The following is a 26,190-nucleotide window of genomic DNA, read 5'->3' on the forward strand; positions in this document are numbered from 1 at the left end:
GGGCTGAAGCAGGGGGTGGGCAGCCGGGCGCCGGAAGTGAACCGCGTCCCGGGCTGGGAGCGGGCCGGAAGCCCCGCCCCCTCCTCGCTCGGCGGCGGCTGAGGGGAGGCGGCGACTTGTAAGCGGCGGGAGCGGCCTGGTGGGCGGCACGGCCGGCGCTCCCGCTGTCGGCTGCGGGGGGGTGAAGGGAAGGTGGAGCGAAGGTCGGGAGGGCTTTGGAGGATGCGCGGTCCCGACGCCCGCGTTCGTAGCGGCGCCTTCTCGTCTCCCGGGGTGGCTGGGCCGCGGCTCCGAGCGTCTCCTCAGGGAACCTGACGGACGAGGGTGCCGCTTCCAGCCCTTCGAGTGCGAAGCGGGGTAGGCGACGGGCGGGTGCTGCCGGACGTTTCGGTACGGGCTCTCCAGAGGTTCAGCGCAGTTTGCTTTTCCAGACCCCGTCTGACTGTACCGAGCTGCGCGGAGCGGTTGGCGGGCCTTCAGCGGCGCGGTGCTGGGCTGTGTTTGGGGTGCGCTTGTAAACGGCGGTTGGGCCAGAGGCCTCCGGGTGTTAGCGGGGCGGTTTCCTCCTTAATTTAAGATTAATACAGCCCGTCTCTTAACAGGAGTCGTTACAAACTTCATACAAAAACGCTGTAATATTATTAACCTCTAGTTCATATTTAATTTCAACAAGGGGTTTGAGTAGTCATTTATGGAATCATTTTTCTCACAGCAAAACCCTCACTTCTTTCAGATAGTCTTAAAATCCCTAGGACTGGAATATGAATCTGGATTTCTTTGTGGCCTAGAGTTTTGATAAATGACGCTTGAAATCATAAAGTGGGTTTTAACTGTTTTATTGTCTCTTGTAGATTTGCCAACGAGCAATTGCAGAAAATGAATGAATTTAAATACAAATACCAATGTGCTCTGTCAATGAACCTGCATTGCCCTGAGGAAATCACAACATCCCAGTTGTATGGAGTTCAGATGGCCAGGCTGGTGGAAATGTTTTTGGTGGAGGTATACAGGTGCAAGCTGTGCCAGTTCACAAGCAGCATCAAAAGCAAGATTAGGACACACCTGGCTTATACGTATGAAACAGATACGGCACATCAGATTTCAGGCTGTCCTGAAATGGGCTGAGACAAAAATTATTTGTGTAGCATAGGAGGTGAAGCTAATCAAGAAAATAAAGAAAACTAAGACAGTCTTGCAAAAAAACGTCTGTCATATTTTGAAGCATCTGAAACACAGGTAATGAGTCCTGACTGTTGTGACGTGAGCCCAAGCAGTCAGAGCAATAATCCTTATGTCTCTCAGTCCTGTGAAGTGAACAACTTGTTTGGAGAAGCAGCAACTCATTTGCAGCTTGAGGATCCCTGTTCTGCAGTGCTCACTTCTCTTTCATATTCCAGGAGCAGAGATGAAGAACACCTAACTGTGCATCTTTGCCTCTGTCGTGTTTCCAGTGTTAGAACTTGGACCTTAGCTAGGAAGATAAAAACCCTAAGAAAGCTAGATGGGACAGTAAAGGGCTAGCTCATCCTGTGAAAGATGTTTGTGCCTTAAAGCTGGGTTCAGAGAGAAAGCAGCATTCCTGCAACGCTTGTAATGTAGCACTGCAGTCAAAAGATGCTCATAAAATCCATGAAAAGGGTCATGATGTGGATTGTGGCTTTAAATGTGTTTACTGTTGCATGACTGAGTGGGACTTAATCGGAAATTATTTAAAACCACAGAAGTGGATAAAAGAAACCTACCAGTACCTCATCTGTGAAAGTCTTTTTATGTCACAAAGTGCCTGGGAAGTGCACAGAAACAGCCATCGGAGGAAACATCTCTTTTTGTGGACAATATATTCATCATCCCTTGAAAATGAGTGGATAAGAAATCTTCATGTAGCTTGTCATTCTCAGGATATATTTGAATGCCCACACAGTGATTTTACCAGTAAGTCAAATTTTATTCTTTTGTTCTCGTGCAGGTGCCTCGGCTATGAACTTTTCTGTGCACATAGCTTTATTTGGTCAGTGCAGAGTTTATTAGTGCGTTCTAGTGTGACTTGTAAATGCTATCATGAGAAGCTACAGTAAAACATCTTCATGCTACTTTAAACATAGAAAACACAAGAATTGCAAAAATTCTAAAGGTCGTGTAAATGTTCACTTCTTGATGATGTTCCTTCATTCTGCAAAATCCCGTCTCATATTGTGGACTCTGAATACTTCTAGGAGTAGTTGACATCGTATTCCAATAATTTCAAAATTATTAGCATTTTAATGGCTTTGTAACGTTAGTGTAACGGTACTTCTATAAAGGTTAATGCTTGTTATCTCTTTAAGTTTTGTGACACTACTAATAGCTAAATATTCTCTCCATTTATAAATGGAGGATGTTGGCAGAGTGACATGATCTCTGCCTCTTAAATCACAAAAGCACATAATTCCAGTGTTCTAATGCTGTTCTCATTTGTATTGACTACAAAAGTTGCTTTTGTACCAATTGTAATTTATGTAAGTAAGCAGGGAAAAATGTACAAATGGCAAGTGTTTTGGCCCAATAAAGCCATGCATTTAGTGCTTACCTTCAAGTCTGTAGGTAGAATCTTGAAAGATTTGTGTGCAAAGTAGTCTGGTCATTTTTGTTTCACTATTAGGTGTTGCAGGTGATTGCAGTGATTGATTTTACCAAGATTTCAATGGCTGCTGCTGCTAATAATATAGAGCAAATCCTTGCTGTCTGGGTTGAACTACTGGTTTGGTTCTGATTGCTCAATAGGGCCAGGTAATTATCAAAACCAGGTAATTTATGTGAAATAAGATGATGGCTTATAGGAGTGGTCTGTAGTTTGAGGGGGTGGTCAGGTGAGAAAACAGGCAACGTTAGAAACATTGTGGAATAGCAGGGCTTCCTGTGATTGTAGCCAGGCTGGGCATTGTGTCTGTTGCCGTGTAGGTTTTGAAGAGTTTAGATTAGATTGTGTTGTGCAGTCTAATTTTGAAGTAGTCTTTGTTTTTGGGATAGGATGGGTTGTTCTGAGGTTTTACTGTTTGAAAGGGCAAGAGAGAATTTTCATAGAAAGTTATTGCAGAATTTTTGCGTGGAAAAGTAACTAAAAAAGGCATCCTCTTTAGAACTAAAAGCAAAGTGAGTATCTTGGTTCATAGCAACGTGCATGTCTCCCCCTAATTGTACATGACTGTAAGCCAACAACAAGGCTGCAGTCTGGTCTAACTTTTTCTCGAAGAGGTTGGGAAGGAGAGCACGTAGGAAGCTGAAATTCAGTACTTCAAAACAGACATGACTACAACAGTGAAAAGATTTATTGGTGCTTGTACAAACAATGTTTTCTTAAGTGAAAGGTGAAGTGGTTTGTATTGACAAATTATAAATTGTCTCTTAAGCGAGTCATTTCCTTCTGGGGTGTGTGTGTGTGCGCACATGTAAAAAATAAAATATCTCCCTTTCCTTCATGTTTGGGAGCAATGAATTTTGAAGATTATAACTTACCACTTACTGTTAACATATGCAGAAAGCTTACTTAATTTTAACTTTCTGTTGAAAAATTTAGTAGGTTAAATACTTACAACTTGTTAAGCTATTGGTAGTATTAGAGAATTGTAAATATTTTATGTTTATTTTGAATATTGTTTGCATTTTTGTGATAAACGTGAGCAGAGGAAGCCTTTCTAAATATCTATTTAACATTAAAAATATTTAATTTCTATACATTTTTGAGGTGGAGAAGAAACATTAAATTGTGAGAAGCTTGCTAGTATTTTTCAGATGTTTTACTCCATTAAATGGAGTTTTATTGTAACATTACAAAGAACTGTCTGCCAATTTGTTAGGCTTGCGAAGCTGATTCAATAAGTATTGGAGCCTTCCTGCTTGCGGTGGGGATAGTTTGTGAAGTAAGTTTTAATTGTATCTTCTTATCACCAAGTGTGTGTTTAACTTGGCATCAAGGTTTAGCTGTAATTGCTAACGGTATTTGCTACAGTATACTTGTTAATAGCTTCTAACATACATGAAAGCCTAACTGGTTGGGGTTGGCAGAAAAAGATGTACAAATTGCTGAAATACTTTAGTGGAGTATACTGAATTTTCTAATTAATTTCTTATTTAGGACAAAGTTATCAATTTTTCATGCTGAGAGATTCTTTAAGGTGATTAGGCAATGTTATTTGTTCATCACTTGTCTAAATTAAGAGTTGTCAATATTTGTAGAGGCTGTATGGTGATAGTTTACCATCTGCATCAGGGATAAAGGGTCAAAACACCTGAAAGACCAATTGTGCTACCTGTCATGATTTTTGGTCTTTGAATCTTAAAACTTAGAGTCCAGAAGTTGCCACAAAGTTAAGTGATTTAATATTAAAACCTTTACCAAAAGGGGTTAGTGATCTTGATTGCATTTCCCATTAAACAGTGATCCTCTATGCAAAACCCACAACCTCCAACCAGTACATTCTCCAAACCAAATTTAGACTGTAAGCAGATGTTTAGAAGAAAATGGACAAGTAAAGTATATTGTATCTTGCCACTAAAAACAATCCTTTGAAGCTTGGGTATTTCAATGCTTCCTAAGTATCTGTTCCTTCAGTATTTTTCATATGCTCCATAATTCACATCAAAATAACTCCACTGCAAACATATATTTTTGAAATATATGTTTTGCTAACTCATTTTAAATTGTGGCTTGAAAATTTTGAGAACTGCTTGTTACCCTGTTTCTTTTTTTTTTTTTTTTCTGTTTTGACACTGGGGGAGAAGAGTACATTGAGCATCCTTAAAGCTGAGCTAGCTTTGGTTTTGCTGCCAGAGCCCATATGGTTGAATTGTGTCTTCATAATAAATAATTGTTGTTTCTTCTGAAATACTGTGTCTCAGCCAAATTCAGCTTCATATTGCTTAAATAAGCACAAAACACTTTAAAACTACATAGGAGTTAAGCTGAACTTTTATGTTAATAGTTGTTTGATATGGAAAAATGTGTTTTCTATTTTAAATTAATGTATTTAATCTGTTTTTAACCTATTATAATAAACTTAGGTTTTTATTACAGCTAAGGAATGGATGAAGGGCTACAAAGGTGCACAAACCACGGTTACAATTTCAGACTGCATCCTTGTACTGAATGTGAGATGAGAGGATTTTTCCAAAGGTAGGTGGATTTTTTGTTATTTTATTTTTATTCCCCATTCCCTCCCTTCAACAGGTCTCTTTCTTTTACTTTTAAAAACTGCTTAGTTTATAAAGGGCAACTAATGCTTTGTAAATACTATGAACATGTACTGCATTTCTGATTACATGTTTTACTCTTGTCTCTTTTATAGAGTGGACGTGAATTTCTCAGTGCTGAATGTTTGCTCTATGCAAGTGCATGTACAGGCACATTCGTTTTAATTGGTGGAAGAAGGCTTTAAAATTCATTAAGCTAGATTGAAACTGGTTTGAAGATGGGGGAAAGAGTACTAGGGAGTTCTTCTTACTAGTTTTCTTGAAGGTACTAAGTAAGGATCCCCATCTTCAAAGGCCAGTGGGTGGCGGTGGGATGTAACAGCTGTATTGAGCTTGCAGCTACGCAGCTATTCAGTAGGTAGAGGAGAAAAGACAACAATGATGCTCAGTGCAGGGCATCTGGATGCAGGATGTGATGAGATGCTTGGGTTTTGGATACTTTCTGTGTTGAGTTTCTGGTAGGCTTATTTGGCAATTGATAATTGCTTGGTTGGATAATCACTTGTGTGTTAGTTTAAAAGGAAATTCTTCAAGTTAGTAGCAGCAAGTTTTGTCTTCCTTCATCAGTCTTATTCCATGTATACTCAGTGAAAGCTTTATTTCCATCTACAGTAGGTAGAGATCCTTGCTTAATACAAGGAAGACTGTATTACCTCACAATTTTTTTTTTGTTTTGTTGTTAAACTGGGCCCTTCACCTTGGGGGGGGGGGGGGAGGGTGTCTGTGTAATACTGTACTGCTTAAAATGTCAAAGCTGTGAAGGATGCTTCATGTCTGAAGCTTTTCTGACTTTAGCTTTGTGTCAATGTGACTGGAGTAACACCAGGATTGTAATACTTTGAATGACAGTCAGCCAGTTTCAATCTGCAATTTAGGTCCTTTTTTGACCAGGAGTTTGGTTTCTTTCTCTTTGTTTTTGGACATTTAATGATGTCAGGTGTGCATGTTGCAGTTCATGCTATTAGCAGTTCCAGTTCCTCAGACCTTGACCCACAAAGTCCTAGAGCTGTGGTTAGAACAGAGCTATGTGGAAAACTTGTCCCTGCATCCCTGATTTCTGACTTTGTTTAATCTCATTAACTGAAGCAGGGTGTATCTGATGAGAAAATGTATAGCAGCCTATAAATTGATATCTATTTCCTTTAGTTCCATCAAAAGAGCAATAATTAGGGCTAACCTCAAAGCTTCTTAAATCCTAATGCAACTTTCAAAGGATTCTGTCCAGCTTTGTCTCTTCCAGGATGAACAAAAGCCGGAGGGACCTGTGCATTTTTACACTTTCAAATTTGATTTTGTAATTTATATTTTATAATAGTTGTAGAGGCTATACATCTCTAGCAGCAGTTCTTCTATGTTAAAGAAACTCCCTTCCTCTAATTAATTTAATTTTTGTTTTCAGGACATATGCCTGCATCTCTCACATTTCTTCTGTATTTTAACTGCATACTTCATATTTAGTGTTATAAAACCGTACTGCATTTTTTTTACTACTCCAGATGCTCTGCTTTGTTACCAGGGGTGGTGTTTGCCTAAAAATTACTGTTTTCACCTGCTCTCCTGCCTTGCTTTTTTGTTTGTTCAAACTGTTGGCTGAAATTTCTCATGTTGTTCTTTGCCTCCAACTGATAATTTTCTTTTAAAAACAGACCAACCAAAAGGATTAAACTAATTTTCTAGAATGTGTAGGGGGGAAAACTTTCTCTGTTCATAATGTTTTCAAGTGGAACCAGTAGGACTGTGGGTACCTTTTATTTGTAAAGCTCTAATAGTCCACGGCTTGCAGGAAAGATGTAAGCATTTTTCAAATTATATCTTCCGTTAGAATAGATGAAAGGCACACTTCTGATGCAAAAGTCTTTCAAAATTTGGCCTCTTCACTGCCTCTGAAAAATGCAGTGCAGATACCTTTACTGCAGGAAGCTAATTGTGAAAGACTGTTTTAGGGAGACAGGGACAGGAACTAAGAAAACTTGACAGCCCTCTTTGGTACCTGGCTGCAAAGGTTTTTAATTCTTTCATAGAGAGTGTATAAAAAAAGTTGGATGCTAAAGACCAGTGGGGCTGGAAAACTTGTGAGAAGTTGCTAGAGGTCATGATGAGATGAGAACAGGAACTCAAGCAGAATTTGACATGTTAGGAAAACTGCTACTGGGACAGGGTGTAGTGGGCAGAGAATGACATAGTTGGGTATCTCAGAGAATGAAAATAACCTTAGCAAGAGGGTGGCTTGAGGTGGACTTAGTCTCAGACTTACTAATGAGCATTAAAATAACAGGGTACACAATCACTTCTATTTACTGTTGCTGTCATTCAAACTGCAGTTAGTTCAAGTATCAGAGGTTTCTGGTATATCTAAGGGTTTCAGTAATGCCAGTCAACCTAAATTTAATTCCTCGTTGTGAGATCTGGAATTTGTTTTAACTTCTAAGGTACTTTGTTTCAAAAAATAAAGCCTAAAACTTGTTAAATGTTTTTAAAAACCCACAAAAAGTTCAAGAAAACTCGCAATAAAGGTTGCAAAGTCAAACACTCCTATGTATGAGTGGGGTACACTTGTAAAATCTTCAATTGCCTGACTTGACTGTATAGAAACCCACCCCCAATCCTTCCAAAATTCAGTGTGTGGAATGGGTAGTGCTTCGTTAGCCTTGGTTTATTGTTAAGAGTATATACACAAAAAAACCCAATTAAATTAAGGTTACCAAGGCAACTTTAATTGTGGAAATTCCTGATTTTTATTTCTTGTCTTCAACCTTATTGAGCTGAGCTTTTGTTTGTGTTTTAGTATAGGATTTATTATGTGTTGTGGGAGATACGCTGGCAGTCTACCTTAACATACTAAAATATGTTTTAAAAAATGCCATTATCTTTAGCAGTATGTGCTGTATGCTCTTAGTTACTAGGCTGTGAGATTGTGCAGTACATTACTAGATAAAAGTTCACATATTTCTTACTTAGGTCCTGTGACATCTAGACCCTTCAGTGTTACTTGTTTCAGCTCCATTATGACATCCTAACACATATTGTGTGGTGGTCATGTATTGACCACTGAACCACAACTGGAGAAGCTGGTGTACACTGAATGGAGGGTCACAGAAGTGTTTATTCATTATGCTGTCTTGAATATACCATCTCAAAAATATTTAAAAAAAAAATTTTAATCTGTAAATGGTCATAAAATCGACAATTTGTCCTCCCTTCTCCCCCAGTCGCTACAAGCTCCATAATCCAGCAGCATTTGTAATCTGGTGCTTGCTGTGCCATCACATTAGAAGGAATTGGCAATTTAATAAATAAGGCTGAACGACACTGGGTGAGGAAAAAAAATTTTTTTTTTTTTTCTTCCTGTAAACAGCAGTGGTCTGAAGTGTCCTACATTACAAAGTTCTTGTGGGGAACATTTGATACATGCTGCTTAAGTTGATGGATTTTACAAGTCACCTTCAGAGTTGGTGCAACTATTTTGAGAGTGATTCATATATAACAAATAACATCAGTTTTTTTTTCTCATTTGTAGGCTTTGGGGAGAGAGAGTTGAGATTCATTCATACTTGGTTGCTAAAATAATTAACTCATACAAAAGCGGTAATACGCAAACTGTCAGGACCAAAAATATTGAGTCAAATTAAATGATTCTGTGCCAAATTGTATTTTCTATGGATGAAAGTATTCCACTATACTCTGAGACAAATTCTGGCTATGTTCTCAATCATCTTAACAGGCTTATTTATTTATTTTTTTCCCTTATCTTACAAAATATGTTATATTTTTAAAAGTGTATGCAACACTGTGTTATACAGCTTATATTTTGAGGTTGGAAATGGCTGGCATTTCACTGATCTTGATATTAGTCTTAATGTAATTAGAATTTTATGCTAGTTTAACAACACTACAAGAAAGGAAACTTAATATTTGGTTATTCCTGACTTAATAAAAATAAATCAATTCCTTGCAAGATGATAACTATGTTATGTAAATAAGTTGCTTGTTCTGTATAATGATCATTGGAAGTTTAGCTGAGGAAACTTAGACAACTCTTTAAAATGTGTATTGTTAGAAAAAGCTTTTGTATGATAAATACATTGTAATCTGGTAAACCCAATGGATTCAGGTCAAATGAGATACCTGAAAATCATTTTCCTTCCTGCTTTGTCACTTCAAAAAACCCAAACCAAACCAACAGGGTTAGCTATTGTGGTGGCAAGTGTGAGAAACACAGTAGTGACTTTCCAAACGCTGTCATTTTTATCATTATAATTTGTATTTATCAAATTTTGGTTTTCTCTTTCTTTGTGCTGAGCAGCACTGTGGCAATTTTATAGTGAAAGTGTGGATCCAAGAATGATAATCTGTACTTCTAGGGGGCGTATGACTGGCAGTTAAACATTGCTGTAAGTAGTCTGCCTGCCTGCTTGTGTTTACAATACATGCAGAAGTAAAATAGAGCAGTTCTTTTCTTCAGCATTACCTATATGTAACAACTTGGATCAAATTCTGCCCTACAGTTGAAAAAACAACCAACACAAAACAAACAAAAAAACCCAACACAAACAAATGGCTTATCTAGCTTTTTTGAGAAGCTGTTTTTTTCCCTTTGTGTGTGTTTCACAAACATAACACAGAACAATCAGCAAGGGTTTTTTTTTCCTCTGTTGGTGGACTGAATTATGAGGGTTACACTATTTCAAAAGTCCTTCTACAACTTTTACCCGAAAGTGTCTTAACTCAGATTCTGGAGTCTTTCAGTCATTGATGGCAATGTAAAATATTGGTTGATACTGTATTTTGGATTTCTTTTTTAATTAGTTTACTTAACATTTCTTAATTGGCAATCCAGGGAAGAGCTGAAAGAGCATATGGAAAGTCACAAAACTTCTGCAGCCCTTCTGTCTTCATTTTGAGAGCAAATATTCAAAATCAGATGAACAGACATCAAACAAATCCATCAGAAAACAAACAAAACAAACCAACCAAAAAAAAAAACAAATGAAAGAGGAAGAAAGCAGGCTGAAGGTAATCCTTTGTGCTCCAACATAAAAGCAAATAGAAGGATTCAAGTTAATTTACATGTGGTACCTACAGCAGGTATGACCTGTGTTATAGCAAAGCTTGCCATTTTCTTTGTTACGCTTCAAGTACTTCTGTAGACCTTCACTGCAGAACAATTGATAATGTGGCACATTTATTTTAATAGTTACCCACAGATAGTCTAAATAAAAATAAGGTACCTTATTCACATAGCTGTCTTCTAATTGGTTTGTGATAGTACTGGTCTATTTCATAAAGTAAACAGGTGCTGATCAAAAGGTGCTTCTAAAGATTTTTCTCATACATTTTGTTATAAGCAATAACAAAGGGGAGTCGCTGAGATGTGCTCTTTGAAGAGCCAAGAGGTGTACTGTGAGACTCCTTGGAATTCTGTGTGTAAACTAAATACAAAAAACCGTGACGATGTACAGCTTCTTTTGCAGCCATGGCTGCATTTCTAAGAGGGACATTTATAGAAGCACCAATTTTATCAGTTAATGCGAAATTCCACTTATCTGCAGTTTTAAGAGTTAACACTAAGACTTTGTCTGACCTCGGGTATATCCTCTTTTCCAAAGAGAACTTGAGAAGGCATTTGATGCTTTCCTGTTATTCAGAAAAGATCTTTTTTTTTCTTTGATAGAGAAGATGGTAATCTCTGGTAGCCACTAGTCTGTGAGCTGACATCACACAATATTCTACTGAAGTTAGTGTACATTTTGTTTCTCTAGGTTTCTTCTAACTATGTGAGTTTGGTTTTGGGGATTTTTTGTTGTTGTCGTTTATGGCCATACATCTGTATGTTACATTATTAGAAAATTTTCACAATGGGCACCTTCAGTTTAACTAAAGAACTTCCTGGCTTTTGAATTAATTAATTAACTATAACACACGACTGTAAACTGTCAATGTTTTTTCCCTAAATGGTTTCTTTATCTCGCTGTTTTCTAGGACTGATAATTGTCTGTACCAGATCTGGATTTCCTGGTTTGATGTTGCTATTGCTCACATGGAAAGAAATAAATACATGGTTTAGTAGCTTGTTGAAATTGGTGTAATAGAAAGAAAGAAATTTGGGGTTGGATAGTTAAAGGCCTGGTTACTTGTAGTGAACTAGCAGCTTTGCTAGTAGGTAGGGAATGGACCAACGTGGTGGTGATGTTATCTTTCACATAGGCATTGTTGGGGTTTTTTTACGTGGTTTTCTTTTTAAAGTAAATAGCAAGCCTTGTCATACTCAAAGCTCAGTTAAGTCATTACAAATTCACAAAGTAGGTAGACAAGCTGCATCCATGTTCATAGTGAGATATTTTGAAATAACTTGTCTCAGCTTTAAAGAAGTTGGAGAAACATAAGGTTAAGCACTTAACTCTTGTAATGATATCATGATTTAATGTTTGAACCAGTGGAGTATGGCAATGCAAATTTAGTCTGAGGTTGTATATGAAATGTGTGATTATCAGATGAAAACATTACCTCTCTGTTTCTGAAGTAAGAAGCAGCATTTACAGACTGGGTCTCTGGAGCTCTCCCTGAACGATGCATGTGATCGCTGCCAACTTTAAGAATTGAACTTTTCATACCTAGTTCTGACTTGAGTTTTGCTGTGCTATCTGTACAGCAAAACAAACTTTGTGTTAATACTGTTCCTTTCTTACAGCCTCTTTGAAGGGCAAACTAATTACAATAGCAATTAGCTATTGTACAATTACAATGTTGTACAATACAAGCCTTGGCTGTCTCTTACTTCTTTTCACTGAAGGCCCTGACCCTGTGGCAGAACAGACTGCTGCAAATTGCAGCCATTTCAGTGCTGTGTCCTGCAGCTTAGGCTGAATAGCTGATGGTAGGATGGCATAAAGATAATGCTGCTGTGCTGACTGTGACTCTGAGTGCACAGTTTGTGCTGTTAGGCAGAACTCTAGAATGCCAGAGCAAGTAGCCTCATTTTCTCTTGTTCCTGGAATTATCTCTCATTAGCCTAGATTAACAGGCTCATTTGGGAAATATATTTTAGAGTCTATTGATACTTTAACATTAAACACTTTTTAAAATGCCTTTAAACTGGAAAACATCTGCTGTGATAAGGCTGAATTATCAGGGGAGTAGGTAACTATGCAGGGAACAGCTATTTTCCTGGCCATCTTGTGGTGCTTTTTTGGTTTTGTTTTTCCCCAGAAGAGGGCAGCAAATGAACAACATCACACTGGCTTTTACTTTTCAAATGCCTTTTCAGTGTTCCTCTTGGCCTATAATCCTCAGTGTAGGTTACCTACTGATGTTAAGCATTTAAAATGATGACTTCTACCTAATTTATTTGCTGTAAGGATAGCTGGGATGTATGAATTGGAAGTCTAAATTCTTTTCAGTATTAGGCAGTAGAACTTGTTTAGTAAAATTTGCAAGTTTATAAAGAAGGCAGTTATATCTAAAGTTTTAAGATGTTTATGACTGCGGCATTAGGTGTATGTATATTTTAAAGGATAAAATAGCCAAACAACCACACCCCAGGACATTATTAGTTAATGTCACCTAAGTCTTGTTTAACATTTTTCAAATATTTCTTTTCTATATTTCAAGTTAAATTATTGTAACATTGCAATTGAAAATAATGTTCTCGTAGCCATTTTTCTCCCATCAGAACATAAACCTGAGAATACACTAAATGTAGTGATGCTTTTAAATCACATATGATTCATGTGTTCATGTACAAGTATGGCTTGTGCATTCTTCTAACAGTGCATGTGAGCCGAAGGCCTCAATTCAGAGGGAGTACTAATCATACTAAACAATATAACCAGTTTTTATTGTCTTATTTCAGCAACAAAGCACAGTTTTATAGTCTAAAACTTTATGGAGGTGTACTGTATTGCTGATATGGAGTATAGGTTTTTTTGATGACTGTATGGGGAAATGCTGATTAATACCTACCATTGTAAATTTCTTGAATGTGTGTGACCATAGATCTGTTTAAGTTACAGATCAAGTAGTTAGTAAGAAGCCACAGAGAGAGGGCAGTCTAACCTTTTCAGTTGCTGAGTCCTACCCAATAGGTATGTAAAGAAGGGAGAATCTGGGAGAATCATAGTGGCATCTGTATCAGCTGCCTATAATCAGTGTTCAGAAGCTAACTGGGAAGAAGGAAACTGACACCTAACAAGACTGATTTGTTGATGACCTTGCCTGACTTTTTCATTAAAATCATGTTGTAATGCATGTGGGACCTTTATGAAGCCTAAAACTTGATCAAGAGTACTGGAGACCCTTTGGTCTTAATGGGTCAGAATTTCACACTGTCTCAAATACACCTTATTTATATTTGAAGGATGAAAGGTTAAGTCATCCGTATTAGAATTCCAGGTTGCTTTGGACTTTCTTTTGCTTCTTAACCTTAGAAGATTGAACCAACTGTCTTAGTAACACAGTATTCTTTCTTATTAAAGAAAAAAGGGCACATCAGTATTTGTGGAGAGTTTGCACCACATGCACTACATAAGGTAGGCACTGCCAGCAACATTATGAAAATTCTGGAATCTGCGTTTAAAGCTATTAAGTATGTGGGAAATAGGCAGCTATGCCTACACTTTTCTTAAGGAGTAATTAAAATAGCTAGAAAATCGAAATGGCTCTACTTTTCTACAAAGTAATCTCTCAACAAAAGAAGGTTGTTCTGTTATGTCATTGTGAAAGAAGTGTTGTTTAAATGCATAAAAAATACAGTTTTATTTCTGATTTCAATGAGTAGAAATGGTAACAAAACATTTTCCTAGTCTGTGAATTGGCATGTTATACCTTTGAACTACTGTGCTTGTGTTGGATTCAAAGAGATATTACAGAAATTAGCCACTGCATTTTTGGTCCCTGCTTCATAGCTCTAAATTTCTCTCTGTCCTGTAGGAGTTCAGAATCTAGATCTTAAACAATTCTTTTGTGTGATGGTTTTTCCTCTTGAAAGATCATAAATGTTTAGGGAAGAGGGGAAAAGTTATTACAAATTGTTATTCAGAGTGGCGCAGCTTGCCTTTTAGAGTTGGCTTTCATCTTGAAGCTCACTGTCTAAATTCCAGATTTTTCTGTATAGCCCCTTGGTTCTACTAAGATCACTGGTTTAGCTTTCACACCTTCTATGCATCAAACGCTTCAACATCTCCCCTGTGTATTTAAGCTTCCTCATGCAAGTTAAGGGATTCTATTCTTTGAGCAGTGTCAGCTTTATTTCTCTGGTGCAAGAAAGTGTTAATCCACACAAATAACTGAGGAGTAATTCTCCTTTTGCATCTGTCTTGTTTTGAATACTGTTGCAAAATACAACAGCTGTATAGAATCATAGAGTCATTTAGGCTGGAAAAGACCTTTGAGATCATGATTCACTCTTAATTTAGAATTACCTGGAATACTTTTACCAGTAGAAGTCTTAAGTATAATATAAACTATTCATTGTTTTCTAAAATACTTTGTTTTCAAAATAGCAGGACTTTAATTACCTTCACAAATGTACCATGAACGTAGGCATGTTTTTGTTAGAATGTTTAAAGAATGAGTAATCCTGTTTATTACATCTAACGTGAATGTAGTGCATGTATTTGGAAATAGTATTTACTTAGTAATTAATTATTTACAGGTAAGATTTGAAAAGACGTATCCTTTTGCTGAGTGCTGATCAATAATCTGGATAGAGATGTAAGCATCTTTTAAACCTGCTGTAGCTGACTTCCACAGGACAAGGATTTTAAACAACTTCTATGCTTTTATTTCTCCCTTTGAAATTACTGTGTGTTGAAGATGTGACTTCACAGCATTATAAACTTGTGTTTGAATTTTTGAACAGCCAGTGCTTCCTCTGTTGTTGCTGAGTTTTGAGGAACTTTAAGTGCTTGAGACAGAGTTACATGGTTTTGAGGTATTCTCAGCATGGGGCAGGGAAGAATCTGGAAAAATTGAAGAATCTGGAACAGCAGATCTGTGATCTGTATAAGCCTTTTTCAAATGTTTTATGATTTTGTTTCCTAGGAATCCTCTCTTTGTATATAAGTGCACATATAATTCTCATACACATTATTTTCCCTTTTAAATAAAATCCACTTACAGGCCTGAAGGAGTAGCAGGTGGAATCTGTTTTTTATGTCCAGACAAAAAAATTTCTAGAATACTTACGTGGACCATTCAAACATCAAAATAATCCTATATAACCATTTGCATTATGCAGTATTGGCTGGTAGTAAATTACTTTAACACAGCAAAGTATATAATTCTGGGAATATAAAGAAATAATTGAAAGATAGTAAAGTAACTGAAGTATTTGATTATAGACAGGTCTGATAGGAATCTTTGTGCTCTCATCTCTCCCGCAGCGATATCTGTCTTTCCTGACTGATAGCCTTAAACGCTTATGATAAAAGGCATTAAAAGCCTGAACTAACACAGTAATTGAGAAATGTCATCACTTTGGACCATTTACACAGGAAGAATAGCTGATGATTTTCCAGCTGTGACAAGGTTAGTTTCCTTTCTGACAGGAAGTGTTTGTATAGTTAGCTTTGCAGAAAGACATGGGAACATGTGCTGGCATCAAAGCTTTTCCACTGCCAGCACCATGAGTATGAGACAAAGCTCAAAGCCTCTCTGATACAGAAGGGACAAATGCATACAGGTGGATTATACACGTATGTCATCTTTATGTTACCACTTAGCTAAACTGCTTGGGGAGAGGGGGGAAAAAAAAAAAAGTATGGTACAGTTGAATATTGAATGCTGTGTAGGAGTGATGCCTTTGTGACATGAAAAGGATTTCTAGAGAAAAGGGATCTTTTTACCTATTGGTTGGTCTTCCTCTTACGCTGAATATACAAAACACAAACATTGTGATCCTGATGTAACAAAACAGGCAAATCTGTAGTGGAAATGTTTTTTATTGTAGTTACAGATATTGATCTTTAAGGTTGTGTTTGATCCTTGTTTAGGATTTATATTCAGAATACACCTATGTAAAGATGTAGATACTGCAAAGGCAAGGACAGCTTATGTCCCTGACTTGTTAACTGTAAAGGATGTGTTTGCTAGTTCAGGGGGATGTGGACTTCAATCAGTTCATAAATTTAGGGTTTTTCTGTACTGGTACTCCATGGCCAAGAAAGAATAGGAATGTCTTCTCAAAACTTTCTTAATCAACTTGCACGTGTTGGCATATTTCAAGATTTTTAGTATAATGGATTGTTGTTTGTCTACCTTGGCTATATTCCCTTTCTTTTTCTGGAAAGCTTCCTGCTTCAGTTTTCTGTTTTGAAGCTTCATGCTGAACATCTATCAAAGGCCCAGCCTCTCTGTGACCGATGCTCTGGGGCTCTTTCTGTGTTCATCAAGTGATTTGTTTACATAGACTTTGTGTTGCCATGGTTCTGTTAAGTCCCTCGTTCTGCCAAAATAAGGCACAAAAAAGGCATTAGAATTTCTGATCTATGCAGAAGAATGTACTTTGTAGCACTGTCTGCTTGGACTGTTGGATCTGCTCCATCTTGTTGGTATTTAAAAAGTGAAGCCTTTCTACTTTCTTCTAAACTGAGTGTTTTGCAGGATTAGAAAATAAGTTTAACTGAACGAATAGGATGGGAACGTGCTATGTTGTGTTAATGGCCTTCTGAAACCTGCTACTTGATGCGTGCAGTGAGTGGGAGGACAGGACAGTGGGGAGCCAATTAGATGCTTTTGACAATATTTAAATAAATCGGCATGTGGAGAAGTTGTCCTGTAGGACCTGGCAGCTTAGTGAATAGGGAATTTCCACCTTTGTCCACACTGGCAAAATTAACTTTTCATGAAGTTGAAATTAAATACCTTGCACTGGCTTGGCAGGAGTGTGGTGCTCTGACACTGGAGTGACGTGGGTGGTGCTTCATCCTGCAGCGTTGGAGCCATGGCATCGCACACGGTGGCAGATGTCTGGCAGGAAACATAGGTGTGAAGGAGGCTGATAGACATCTTATGCTACTGGGACAGATGGCTCTCAATCTCTGTGGTAGCAAGTATGCCGTGTCTTCAAAGACAGACGTTTGCTTTATTAAATATTCTTAGCTTATGTAGAAGGCAATTGACAGAGCTTCAAAAAGTACAGGGAAAGGAGAGTGATAGCCAAAGAAGAGATAACTGACTTCTCCTAGTAGACTGACTAGGCAGTGTGGCCAGGAACTGTTAATGATATTCAAGTGTGTATTGTAGGCAGGTGACCAAAACAATGCAGAATAAAAACTTTTGCAAAAACTGAAGATATTGTCAGTCACTGTCTAGAAGAAGGATTGCAAATCTGGAATTCTCTCCTGCTCCTTGTTCTGCTGCTGACCTGCTATGTAACCTACAAGCGAACACTTAATGAGTTTTAGGAAGCTGCTTATTACCTATGAAAATGTAATTTGTTTTCTAGATATCAAGACAGGTGCTCCTGAAAATGTCATCAGCCTCTTCCTGTTTGCTTCCCATTGACAACTGGGAGTAAACATAAAAAATGCTTTGATTTCCACATCATGCTGACTATGCAATGGTCATGCAATGTGATATCCCCTGCATTAATTCTCTAAAAATACCAGTAATAAAACTGGAGCTGGAGAGTTACTTGTAATAACGTTGGTGTGAAGTGCTGTCTTGAGGAGAATTACTGCTATACCAGGGTTGGTGTTAGGGCTTAGATTCTTAAAATAAGTTAATTTTTCATTTTTTTTTAACTTAAATATACTTGTTTGGTTTGTGTTTTTACTTTTGGCTGGAAAAATGAAAATAAGTTTGCCTGTTTGGGAGTTGGACCAAATGACCTCCAGAGGTGCCATTCAATCTTGACTATTTTGTGATTCTTTTGCTTTATTTTTTCTTTTTTTCAGTCCATGGTTTCTTTCTGGTCGGGTTCGTTTCAGGTTCTCCACTGTAAGCCTAGTATTTCAGAATTTTCATACATCAGAGAGGTATGAAGATAAATACTGTAAATTAGAAACTGTTAGTGGGAATGTAGATGAAGGGGGAGGCTAGTCCTTTAAGAACATACCTCTCAATGTTTTTGTTATTGAAGTCATTGTTTTCCTTTCTACTTGTGACCTAAATGTTGTCCTTACTGTCTTTACAGAAAACTCTTTGTGTGTTTTCTTTATTAAATTAAAATTACATACCTTTAATGTCATATCCTATTGCTTCTTGAAGATTTCCTGTTATGCTACATTTTCCCTTTCTGGGGGATTTTTTTGCTTGTTTTAGCATACTCTATGTCACCAATTAAAAAGCTTGCCCTCTGAACTTTGATTCAGAAAAAAAGATCAAAACTAAATCTGGAAATGCTTCTGGCTGGTTTTTCTTGATAGGCTTAGGGTAGAAGCCAAATTTAGATGCAGTAGGTCTCCTACTAGTAAAACAGGCTATAACCTTTAACTGCCTAGGCCATTATCTAAGATCGTGGTTCATTAGCAACAAGATCGTGTGAAAGGTGAGGTGTGGCTTTGAGGATGTTCTGTAAATGCTAATCCACTGATACTTTTGAATTTCACACACACGCTTTTTGTTCCCGTAGAAGATATTAGGTCCTTCATATTTGCTTTCCATTTGCTGGTAGGTGAGAGAAGCCGTTCAAATGTGAGATCTGCTCTTACACCTCCATTGATGTAAGCTCTCTGCAGCGACATTTCTGAACATGCACTAGTGAGAGGACCTACAAATGTTGACTCTGTTCATATAGTCGGTAAGTGTAAATAGTTGTGGTGTTGGACAAATTCTGTAAATCTGTTGTGTTGTTTTTGTTTAAAAAAAACAACAAAACCCCACACTTCAAGGTATGCACTCCTGCCAAAGTCAAGCATTTAGATATATTCTTGTTTGGAGCTAGGCTCTATGAAGGTTTTTTCATTTAAGGAGATTGTTTTGTGTCCCGTCTTTACAACTCTTTCTCTATATAACTACTGCATAGACTGTGCTGGAAGACATATGGAACACTAATGTGATAAATACCAAAATACCTGGTAGAAGAAGGTGATTGTGCCTGTGTGTGAAGGGGCATTGGGACAAATGGTAGTGACTTGTATAAAAAAAAAGAAAAAAAACAAAGTTCATTCACTAACTGTATGTCTTAATTTGCTGTGTTAGGTGTACCATGCTGCTTTTTCACACTGATTTTGCCTGCAGCTTTGCATGTACTGTTTTGATTCCACCCTCCCACCCCCGCCGATTGAGGAAATGATCACGTTTCTGACAGCGCTAACACATTTCATTTTGCAGTGTTGGCAGTGTGTGTCATGTGATGAGTGGGAGCATTAGCTAGTCTTAGTAAAGCCGAAGTACACGTTGAAAGCATGTACTTAGCAGCCTTAGACACTGTTTAAATGTTAAATTCTTGTGTGTTTAAACTCTGTACAGTAAATGATGTGCTGGTTGCTTTTGGTTTTTTAACTCGAAAGGTATAAACTAAGATAAGCTCATGTCCTCGAGTCACTTCAGGTATGTGGTGGTTGATGGAGTGACAGCTTGATTAGCTTTGGTTTGTTACTTATGTGGGAGAAAGCTTAATTTACTCTGTTTCTTTATCTGTCGGAACAAAGGTAATTCTGATTACAAAACTAGTGCTCCTTTTCCAGAGTCTTTTGATACCAGAATTAAAATCTGGACTTGCATTCATCAAATATGATAAGATACCTTGAGCTTACAATAAATTCATTCTTCACCAAGAGCTTTTCAGTATCTGGCGATGGAATAACAGGGGAAAAGGCTTTTTTCTAATTTTTTTGTGGCAGCTGTATTAAAATGCAGAATGGTAAATATTATCTAAATATTGTAACCAAAAAGAAGGAAATTTGTGTAATGGAATGGTCACTTGCTTGCCTTGTTACAAAGAGAGATACTTGTTTGCAGATACTTACTTCCTAGAAAGTAGCATATATGTCCTAGTACATGAGAAAATAGTGGTTGGAAAATCTGAGGGAAATGGTAGTGGTGAACTCCACAGACAACATAGTGGAACAGTGGTAACCTGTTACTCTTTATGCATTACTGTAGTAGGCACAAGAAATCCAGTTTCCTGTCCTATCAGAAAGCTTTGGTTTATAGGATACAGCTGAGCACGACAGGGGACTGTCATTAAGTCCTGTACTACTAAATATCTGGCTTTTAATACACTATTATGTTATACCTGTCACAGTATTTTGTCTCTTTCTGCAGTATTACTTTGAAGTATATACTTTTTCATTTATTTGTATTAAGTCAGTCCTACTTACAGGCATCAAAGATTTTCTTGCTTTCAAATTAATGACGTGCCTGCTTTGCCCTGTTAGATGCACATTAGCCATCATGATGTAAACACTTGCATGCTTAACTTTTGCTGAGGAAATAGTTCCTTTTGCAGTTAATAGAATTTTTCTTTATGAGTTTGACTCTCATTACACAGTAAGGTTTTTTTGAGATCAGGAAGTGAATGTTTGAACCAATGTCTGTAAGACTAAGTGATAACACTGTCTGAAAGTACCCTTCTCTTGTATGTAAAATCTCCACTTACAAAGTATTTAGTTCTTGTCTGCGTAGTGGTAACTGCAAATGCCTGCATAGTGTTCCAGAGCTAAATAGTTTGGATGTTTGAAATTGCCACTCAGTTTGCCTGAGTTCGGTAAATACAGTTAAGGTGCTTTTTCCTTAAGTGATCTATTTCAGGTCTGCAATAGTCTTACGAATGTTAAGCACACTAGAACATAATGCTCTCTATTTCTGAAATTGTATAAAAAAATACAACAAAATGTAGGACTACAAAAGGAGGGGGAAAAAAAAGAGGGGGAAAAAAGCCTTAAGAAACCCAACCCTTTTCCGGTTCCTAAGCATATACTTTACACCCACTCAGAACCTATTGGCTGTTTCAGGGGACTGTACTCAAAAATGAAATGTAAAGGGTAGAAATCACATGAAGATCTGAGTATAAGCAATACTAAGGATGGCATAACTGCAGTGATGAAATATACAGAAAAGTGTCATCTCTAAACTTTTTGAGTATTCTGATTTAGTTTGTGAATAAATGTAGTTTACTGCTAATCAGTTAGAAAACAGTTTCATTATTCAAGCTCTCGCCTGTTAAAATTCTTTGTGCTTTGAGTTTACCAGATACATTGCACTATATTGTTTTTCATTCAATCTGCAGTGTCAACTGCTCATCAAATTTCAGGATTACAGTGAAATTTAATTTTAAAGTGCATTTCTGTGTATATTGATATGTGTGTATATATATTTGGGGGGGTTTGTGTATAGTGAACTCAAGACTTAAATGTTTATGTAACTTATTACAATAGTTATAAGGCTTTTGTCTTATCAAGAGCTTAGAGCTACGCAAAAGAAAAGATGTGAATATCTGCCTTAGTGACTTGGAAGTCAGATGACTAGTTCTGATGGCACAGAATCCAACACGTTCACATTTTTGGCAGTTCTGCTGTCAAAGACTGCAAGAGAATTTCCTGAAAGTTGTGTGTTTCAGATAATAATAGTTAGGGAGATTTCTGTGCTGCTTTAATAAGAAAGTGTGGGAAAATATTTCATCTTTTGTGTAAATCTTAGCTTGAAAATACAAGTTTTTCTATGCCTGTGTAGTAAAATATTTTCTTACATGCTGGATCAAACCAATTACATTTTATTTTTGTTAGGTGTGAGTGGAAGGGAGATTTAAGGTTTGCTTTCCTGATTAAGCATAGTTTAAGAAAGTATAGAGTCTCTAGCTTCTTGCATTCATATAAATAATATTCATATAACCACCACCTAGGTACCACAACCCTGAATATAGAAAATATTTGCAGCACCAACCATGAGGTTTTTTTAAACTGGTACGGTGTATACATTGCTAAGTCTAAGAATTAATTTTAGCCAACTTGATCAGTTGTTTAATCTGACCACTCTGTGAATCTCCTTCTATACTCAATGGAGAGTTGTGGCCATTCCCACAAGACATCTTAGTGTCATATGAGACGTTACTTAAATGTATGGGCTAATTCATCCCCATTAGGGTTACTTACTCTCTGCATACAGTTAACCTTACAGAGGAAATCTGGAAGATAACGTGATGTAGGATGTATCCTCCTGTAAGTGATTGTTTTCGTTTCCTAGCTCATAGGGCTGCAAATAGTCGTTGCCAAAATAAACAGGTCGTCAATATCTGTTTAAGGGAAACCTTAAATTACGTTACAAATGGCTAAGTTTTGGAATCTGGTAGTTTGATGTTAGGTAACAAGTGCGGAGATTAACCCGCAAGTCTCAGTTGGGGTTCTCTATGGCCTGTATACAGCTGTATTCTCGGTTGGCCTTCTGTGAGGGAAGTACCAAAACCCAAAGGTTTAGATTCTAGACTTTGATATTCCCTGAATCTGAAAGAACTGAGATTTTGATTAGGATCAGATGATGATTCCAGTGTCTCAGGGGAAGATTTAGACCCGTATTAAGTATGTACCAGACCTCACATTTTAACATAGAAATAATCCTTGACAGTATTTGTGTTAAATGATTAAGTTCTTGGTTTTGAGGTATGTCCCCCTGTCATAACGCAAAATAGGTAGTATGAAATCACAGATACAGGGTCAAAACTTAGCAGTATATTCAGACTGGTTTGCAGTTTTCACTGTGTTGAGCTGGAATTATATGCAGATGCACACACAAAAGTGTGCACCTCTGGTGTGCATGTGGCTGCACGCTGGTGTAATTGTAATCTAAGGATGTAAATGCATGTAAGTCCTATTAAGACTGAAAAGTAAATTGGGACACTTGTGCTTGTAGGAGTTTGGATTCTTATTATCTGTACAGAGGTTTTATTTTCAAAGAACAGATATATTCACAGGTGCACAACTGACACTAAACCAGAAATACTGCTGAAAACATGGCACTAACTTGCTCCAGTGGGAGGAGAAAAAAAGGTGAAAGGTGTCCTCTTGCTTGTGTAAAATGAGAGATATTTTAGGACTAGGAACCCTCATTTGGGGACACAGCTAGCTGTAAGTGAAATCATTGAGGTGTGAGTCAGGAGAGCTGTGTTCTGGACTAGCTCTGCCACTGGACAGAGCTGTGAGATCTTGCTAGGGGTGACTCATCCCCTGACCTACTGTATGGCCGCTTTGGATTTGTGAATGCTCCAGCTAGAGACTGACTGCCTGCATTTGTGCAGTGCTCACTGCTACTGGTGGTACTAATGACTGATACGTTTTTAATTTATTACAGCATTCCGAAGAAGAGCTTGGACCTTCAGATGCACTGACATCACACTTGTGAAGCATTTGGCTGTAGTTTTTGCTGCTATTCTTCCCATGACAAACAACTCCAGAAACACATTAAGAAATGTCACTTGGGTTCAGGAGCTGGTTCCCAGCCCACCTTTACCCTCAAATCACTTCCTGTGGAACATTAGGTCCTTCACTCTTAAACTTCACCAGAGCATCCCAGCAAATAAAGAAGCTGTTGGCATTGTCAGACTTTTGTGCTGAAAGCCAGGGGTTATCTGGAAGAAGAGAAGAAGTGATCCTTGTGTGCCGATTAAAAGCACTTAGGAATGGTCTTCCAAAGAACTGTGTGCGCATTATGGTGCAGGTGGTGACTCCAGTGTGCTGAGAGGAGTGTGGAGGTTTGGATTGCACAAAGGGTAGACATGTAGATTTGTTACGGTTACCTCTTGCTCATACGTTCCGCTTGCTTACAAATGAAGGGTTTGACATTTCAAGGCAGAATCTGTTGAAATATATGTACCAAAGCCGACAGTGACAAAGCTAACAGGTGGTTTCTGTACTAAGTCTCTCATTTTTAACACAAGTCTTTATATAAAACAGTAAATTACTGAAGAAAATCAACTGATGCAATAGCACTCACAATGGGGTAAAAAAAAAATCAATTAAACTTCTTCATGGTTATTTTTTATAACAAAACGTGTTATCATAAGCTAATCCAACGTTGAAGTAAAAATACAAACTATTGAAATATGACATCAAATAAACTTGACTTGAAAATCCAGTGATTAAACACATCTGTAACTTATTTACCCCAATAGAAACTGCTTACTTTAAAAAAAGATTAAATTAGAAGAATGGAATATTTTCTAATTTTAGGCTTAGAGGACTGGTTTTACTCTGACTGCACATTTATTTCTTGACTATGGTGGTTTTGTGGAGTCTGTTATTAGCTACGAATGTTACTCAAGAAATGTAACCCTTGCTAAAAATAGAAAACCTGTTATCACAACTTGCTACCAGACAGAAGCAAATAATGACTGAGCTGTGCCTACACTGTTCTCTTAAACATAATTGTAAAGAATATACTACTTCAACGGGATAAAAGTTTCCTTTCAGGTAAGCTGTGGTTTTCTTGATTTACAGTAAAATGTTAGTAAAAGGGTCATGGTGGAGAGTAGCTATTAGCAAACTGTAGTAATATCTTTATTAAAGAATTAAGGAGAAACCTTTTTCAGAAAAGAAAATTCTTATGTTCTTAGGAACTGATGAACGTCACAGACCTCATCTTCCTGTTGTACAGTTGGAACAGAAAAGGTTTGAAATGCATACCAAACATAAACACTTGGTTCCTCTTTGTCTGGAAGTATAATAGTTGGACACTTGCAACTGAGCACATAATGTAATTACTAATGGGAAATATTTTCTTTCCTTAATACAATTTGTATGGCAGCATTTTAACTTGTTTGCGCAACAGTCTGTTTTTTTAACTGGTAAGTTAAAAATGAGTGGTAAGTAGTCATTTAGGGTTCCATTGGCTTTTCACTAACTTTGCATTGGGGAAATATTTTGATCCTTGTTGATGTTAGGCCCAGGGGATGTTGACTTTAACAAGTTGGTTTTTAATAGCATTTAGCAGTAGCAAAAGATGTGAACTGCGGAGGGGATGTAGGTATGTGGAATTTAATTAATCAAACTGGAATTCAGCCAAAACTTGGATGAACAGTCCCAATCTTGCAAAAAGTGCAAGGGGACTTCTAATAGTTAGTAAGCGAACTGAGCTTTCATTTTGATGTCACCTTGACAATTGTGGTGTAAGCAATCTAGTACCTACTTTTCTAGGGAATTTTTTCAGTAATGTTGTGAACGATGGCCTATACCACTTACTAAATTACTAGTAATTACTGGAGATTACCTCTGGCAGCATTCTATCCTGTTTTCACATTTTTCATTTAAGCACCAAGCTCAACCTTAGCATTTGAGAACAGGCAAGAGTACAGCCTGGAGTAGCAGAGCTGCAGGCATAACATGGTGCAGTTGCTTGCCCACTAGAATTTTTAATGTGCTGGGGGTTTTTTTTCCTCCCATTTTTTTCCCCACTGTTAGTGCAAGCTGTATAATAGGCTTGATAAGCTAATTAGGAATAGGATCTTGAATACAAAGTGCTTTATTTCTTTTTTATATATTTATTAGTCTATTTAAGTGGGCAGAAATATTCAGCATCAGCTAGTTTATTGAAAAGACTGACTATTGATAGCTGCTTTTGTATGTATAAGATATGATTCATAGAGCCAGATTCTGATCTGTTCTTTATATCAGCCTCAGGCAGTACAGTTATTCTACAGTAAAGTGAAGAATTTTGCTGTGTCCTTGTAAGTGGTCTTTCAATATGAATATGACATGGTCCATCAGAAATGCTTCCTTACTCTTTAGAAAAGGAACAAAATGTAGGTACAGAAACTAATAATCTTGATGTTTCTTTTTTGTTGTGTGAGACACCTTGGTATACTAGTCTCTTATCAAAAGTCCATACGCCCTGGTCATTCAGAACTATCTGTTAATGGAAGACTAATGTGACTGTCATATAAAACTATAATTTATTAATATAAAATACTTTAAATGTAATTAGATCAGTAAACAATTAGATTCTAGTTCAAATGTCACATATATTACAAATCTTCCAATCCTGCTCCCAGCTCCAAGCACAATTTTTCTAGGAATATTGAGTTATGCTTTATGT

General features: G+C 37.3%; 1 long non-coding RNA gene across 2 annotated transcripts; it reads left to right on the plus strand.

Moving 5' to 3' along the window:
- The first annotated feature begins 27 nt into the window (after window positions 1-27).
- Window positions 28-24,234, plus strand: LOC121084253. Of its 2 annotated transcripts, none has more exons than XR_005826665.1 (5): window positions 28-390; window positions 852-1,932; window positions 5,051-5,149; window positions 18,839-18,964; window positions 23,452-24,234. It is a non-coding gene; the product is annotated as an uncharacterized LOC121084253 (long non-coding RNA). The 2 variants fall into 2 exon arrangements; XR_005826666.1 differs by having other exon boundaries at window positions 28-357.
- The last annotated feature ends 1,956 nt before the right edge of the window (window positions 24,235-26,190 follow it).

Source organism: Falco naumanni, chromosome 3 (assembly GCF_017639655.2).
Source record: "Falco naumanni isolate bFalNau1 chromosome 3, bFalNau1.pat, whole genome shotgun sequence".
NCBI classification, from domain to species: Eukaryota; Metazoa; Chordata; class Aves; order Falconiformes; family Falconidae; genus Falco; species Falco naumanni.